This window comes from Zingiber officinale, chromosome 2A (genome assembly GCF_018446385.1).
Source record: "Zingiber officinale cultivar Zhangliang chromosome 2A, Zo_v1.1, whole genome shotgun sequence".
Lineage (NCBI taxonomy): Eukaryota > Viridiplantae > Streptophyta > Magnoliopsida > Zingiberales > Zingiberaceae > Zingiber > Zingiber officinale.
The window spans coordinates 165,340,323-165,346,322 of NC_055988.1; positions in this window are offsets into that span (position 1 = coordinate 165,340,323).

Sequence of the window (6,000 nt, forward strand, 5' to 3'; positions counted from 1 at the left end):
GCTCCTAAGTTCTTGCACATTTAAACACAAGATATCAAACACAACATGACCTAACTTAATTCAGTTGACCACATCAAAACTATCATGGGGTACTTTCAATCTTCTTATTTTTAATATGCATCAATCCGAGTTAAAGTTAGGGGTAACCCAAAATAAAGTAATAAGTACTTAGTAAGTGAATTTGTAATTATACAAAGAATTTGCAATTAAGTAAAAAAAAAAACTCTCCATTAACTTACTCCCTATTTCTCGGGGGCGGATCTTCTGGACCTATTTTTCTTGGTCTGCCCCTAGACCACACAACTGGTATAAAACCTCCTTCACGTGGCAAATACGTGCACGCGCTAACACCCAAAAGCCCTCTCTCGACCAAAAGCCCTAGCCTCCCTCCAACTACCTCCACCGTCGCCTGCGGCACCTCCCTCCGACGTTGTGTCCCTCCAGCATCGCTGACCTTCCGCGACGACATCCCTCCCGTGGCCTCCCTCCTGCGGCCTCCTCCTCCAACATCGTCTCCCCTCCTTGCTACGTCGCCGACCTCCAGGGGCCTCCAACAACTTCCCTCACCTCCAGCCGCCTCCCTCCCGCGACCTCCTCCTCCAACGCCGTTTCCCTCCTTGCTGTGTCGCTGACCTCCAACGGCCTCCAGCATCGCACCGACCTCCCTCTTGTGACCTCCAGCCGCCTCCCTCCCGTGGCCTCCAGCGACTTCCCTCAACTCCAACCACCTCCCTCCCTGGATTAGGTAATAGTGGTTGAAAACTTCTCATATCAGTTAGTTGCAAACCTGAATTTTGTTTGCTTGGATGAAGTTGTCTCCCTCCCGTGGCCAATTTAATGGTTTTTTTGATGAAGTTGTCCAAATTATTAATTTACATAAATACAAAAATTATGATGAAACAGATTTAATCTGTTTCCATTTCTCAGTTTCTTTTTTTTTTTGTTACAATTGCTGTTTTTTGAGTTGCTATTTTTTGATGTGCTTTTTTTGAGTGATGTGTTGTTTTCTGTTTCCATTTCTCAGTTTCTTTTTTTTTTGTGTTACAATTGTTGTTTTTTGAGTTGTTGTTTTTTGATGTGCTGTTTTTTGAGTGATGTGCTGTTTTTTTGAGTTGCTGTTGAAAAACTTGTCATTTATTCTTGGTTGTGCTGCTGATCATTCTCAGAAGTAAATCCTTTAAACTATAGTTGATTTAGTTTAAGGTATTACAATTCATGTTAGATGTCCCTTGAGTTGCTATTTTTTAAATATCTTAATTTGATTATTTGATTCATAGGAAGTTTTTTTTTGCATATTGGTGTTGTTTAGGTACAAGGAAAGAAAATCATGGCAGTTGGCTCTTCATCAGTATCATCTTTCAGTCGAAGACGTATAAACGATGAGCAATGTGACACTCCCCACATATTATGTTATTGTGGGTTACGAGCTACTCTCCAAACATCATGGACGGAATCTAATCCAGGAAGGTGATTTTTTTCATGTCCAAAATATAGAGTAAGTTTTCATTATATCTGTTGGATCATGAATTCCATAGAGGGGGGGGGGGGGGGGAATATCGATTAAAAAAAATCTCGTAGAGTAAGCGCGCAGCAGAAAAAGAATAAACGAAAAGAAAGAGTGACACAGTATTTTACTTGGTTCGGAGCCTTTGTCGACTCCTACTCCAAGGCTCGCACACAAGGGTGCTTTCGATGGGCAAATCATTAATAATTCGAAAGATTATTACAAACCAAGTACAGGAATTAATTAGCGAAAAAGAAAGCCGACAATAAATAAAAAAGACAGAAATAGAAATAGCACTTTTGTCGGAGAACTTTCGCAGTGTTGCAGGAGCACAGAGGAGTAGATCTTTCGTTGTTGTAATGACTCCAGCTTTTACCCTCCTTATATAGGAGGTTCGAGGCGCCTGGAACCTCCAGGGCGCCCTGAATATGACGTAGCCGAGCCAACCAGGGCACTCCACGTGGCGAAATGATGTTGCGGATAAAAGTTCACCTCCGGGCGCTCGGACCACTCTTCTCCAGAAAATCCTTCTCCTGCAAGAAAGAGTAAGTCCGAGGCAAAATGCAAATAATATTATCCTACAAAACAAAGTGTTAGCACAGTTTAAAGTTAATAAGCAGAGTATTAGCGAGATTCCGTCTCCTCGAGACTAGAATCTAGTCACGATCTCGACTTAGAGATCCGAAATGGGTCTAAGTCGGATTGACTCCTAATGTTCCCTTCCCGGGAACGCGTTCTCATAGTCACTCCCTCCAGTGACTTACCTTCTCTTACTTGCCAGACGTTCGGTCAGCCCTTCGACCCGTCTGGACTTCGTGCTAGCTATCCGGTCAGTTCGTCGACCTAGATGGACTTAATGCCAAACGTCCGGTCAGCCCGTTGACCTGTTTGGACTTCGTGCCAGACATCAGGTTAGCTCGTCGACCTGTCTGGGCTTCTCCTGCACACTCGGTCAGAGTGTTAGATCACAACAGAACTAACTTAACCTATTTTATCATTCATCAAAACTTGAGTTAGACCGTTAGTGCTAACCGCACCAACAATCTCCCTTTTTTTGATTCAATGACAACCTGATTAAGTTAGTGAAAAAATATGTAAGTAAAAACAAGCATAAGGTTGTTAAGTTTGTTTTTAAATTTTGCTGTTTGTATAACTTAACCACCTAACCCTCCCCCTTTGACATTTATCAAAAAAATATAGAATAAATTGTAATTAAAAATGCAATGTTAATAAAAATCTATAAATGTAAGTCAGATTATTTTGGGGGAGTTTAAGCTTAAGCTTTTAACTTTTATCATTTTCAAAGTAGCTACTTTTTAACTTTAGAAGGATAACTTAATCTTTCGAAAAGAGTTTTGCAATTTGGAAACATAATTTACAAAGATAGCATTTTTTAAGTCAAGTTTTTAAAACTAAGTAACATCAAGTTTTAGTTTGTAAAACTTAACTAAGTAAAATTTATTTTTAATTTTGACTTTGTAACCTTTTAAATAAATTTACAAAAATATATTTTGAAACCCAAGTAGAATATAATTTTCAGAATGAAGAGTCCAATTTTCAAAACCATCTTTTTAAAACTAATTTTAGAAGGTATCATTTGAAAACCCAAGTAGAATACAATTTTCAGAATGAAGAGTCCAATTTTCAAAATCATCTTTTTAAAACTAAGTTTAGAAGGTATCATTTGAAAACCCAAGTAGAGTATAATTTGAAAATAAAGCTAATTTTCAAAAATAATTTTAACTTTCAAAACTAATTTTGAAAAGCTAATTTTTTTTTAAAAAAATATTTTTCAAAGATTAATTTTAAAATAAGCATAAAAATAATTAAACTTCCCCCTGAACCTGACATTACAAAATCTGTCTAACCAGTTAACTACTCACTGACTATTAGAGGATAACAGCTTTCACTTGGTTAGTCAAATTAAGTCTAATCATCATCAGTTAGTGTTTGACTAAAATGAATGACTCACCTTGATTAATATCTATTTGGTATTTAACGCCCTGACTTATATCGATGCACTGAAATAAGCATCTTAAGTTCAGGCAATTTGCCTATACATCTCACTCCTTTCTATGTTCTACAATCACAAACAAGGAAATCCTAGGGTGTTGGTGAGATGCTCAAGTACTAGCCCTAGGGGAACATGCTTTCTAAGAGATTGTTCTAGGCTAAGGCTAAAACTGATTTAAAAATTCTAGAAATGGAAGATTTAAAAAAAAAGATTTTATCCTAGAATTTAAAAATATTATTTTTTGAAAACGGGTTTTGCAATTTTTGTATCCTAGTCTAATAAACAAATCAGACTAAATCATTGTCAAAGTCGAGATATACTTAAGTCGAAGTAACTCAAAATAGTATAAGTCAATGTCAATGTCAATGCCAACATACAATGATCATAATAGAATATACATAGTGATGATGAAGTCTATCGAGATGAGGAGGAGGGGGGTGGCCCGAATCCCAATGAACGTAACATCTTGATCAGCTTTGTGTGATGGGTCCGGGCATCCTCTCGGGAACTAGATAAATCACGTCGAAGGTCGGAGATATCCTGTCTCATGTCTCGTCTCAAGTTGGAGACCTCCTGACGAAGACTCGTCATGGATAGCTCGAGTCCGGCAACTCGATCGCCTAGAGTGCGAGGAGTGGGACGAGGTGCTCGGCCTGGAGGTGGAGGTGGTAAAGAAGCCGGAGCGTCCTCGTCGAATAGTGCGACCATAAACTCATCCTGCTTTGCCTCCTCCTGGGCATCTGGGTCTGGCTGGTGTTGTGCCCCCCTCTGCCAAGATAAGACACCCTCATCATCTATATGGACACCTCCTAGAGAGAAGCTCCTAGGTCCTAAGACGTCGAACTCAATCATGACTCGAATATCACCTCGAGTGACGTTAATACGTAGGGAGGCGAAATATGCCGTCAAAATATGATAATACGGCATATGAACTCGAGAGTTGGTAGTGACTCCAGCTGAGTGGATAATGGTCTGAAAGATATGTAAACTGATATCTATGTCTAATCTATGGCAAAGGACATACAAGAGAAAGGAATGAAATGGACGCATCATCGCTATGTCGCGAGTGGACAGTGGTAAGATACAGAAGACTAAAATCCTATAGAGTACATAATTATGAACTTGAAGGCCAACTGACCTAAACATAGTCACAGTAGGTACTCGCTCTCCTCTAAAAAAATACGAGTAAATCGTATCCAGAGTGATGTGTGAGTAAGGATCACCAAATGGTAAATCCCTAGGAGGGTAACACTGAAAGGGGCACGTAGATGGTCGTAACTCTAAGAAGTCTTGAATAGTGGTAGGAGATAATGTGATATCCATACCAGCTACCCTAGTAGTATAAGTAAGATCATCTACCCTAACTAAGTTATTATAAAATTCAGCACATAAACTTATGTTTACTGAACTTGTACAGTAAACAAGGTTTCGTAAGTTATAATGGTTAATGACCTCTACAGCGGGAAAACAGGAACACAAGAAAAACTCTCTATCTAAGCACTTAGTCCTAATAGGCATATAGATGGTCTACTCAAATCTAATCCTAAGTTCGTCAGTAGGGAACCTAGGGTCAATACTAGCAGTAGAGGGCCCAGCACCAGATCTAGAACGTTTTCTACATTATATAAAAAGACTATACTAAGCAAAAAAAATCAGTGAAGTATTTAAAGGAAACTTAAGAGGAACAAAGAAATTTACCGAGGCATCGTGAGTAAAATTTTTAGAGATGACGACCTCGGTTGATTCGCAGCAGCGTAATAACCGCAAAATGAAATAAAATTTTAATTTTGATCACTCTCGCGGTAAAGTTCCAAAAGAGCCTTGACAAGAGTGAAGAAGATGTGGAGCAAAGGGAGAGGGTGCCCCTGCCCCCTATATATAGGGGACTCTGGGCGCCCGGGCCCTTTTCGAGCGCCCGAGATCAGCTGGGGCAGGGCACCCGGAAGGGAATACCAGGGGCGTTCGCCCCTGGTTTTTGACTTCGTGTTTTTTTTTAAAAGACTTTTTAAAATGATTTTTAAAATTTTAAAAGAATTTTTAAGATATTTTTTAAAATATTTTTTAAAAAGTTTTTAAAAGAATTTTTAAAGTTTTTTAAAAGAATTTTTAAAATAATTTGTAAAGTTTTTAAAAGAATTTAATTTAATTTAATTTAATTTAATTTAACTTAATTTAATTTAACTTAACTTAATTTAATTTAACTTAATTTAATTTAATTTAATTTAATTTAATTTAATAATTTAATTTAATAATTAAATTTTAATTAATTGAGTCTTTAGTCATCTCACCCGATCTACGTTTTCAATCAGGGAATCTTATAATTTTGTGAGATGAATTAGATTCAATTTTAGGGTTTGATTTAACTTTGTGTTAGATTCAGATTTAGTTTTGGGCTCAACAAATAGACATTCTTTGGATAAACTTCTGAGCTATGGTGAGTCACCTGGATATCATTAGAGTAACCATGCTTTCGAGGTTTTCC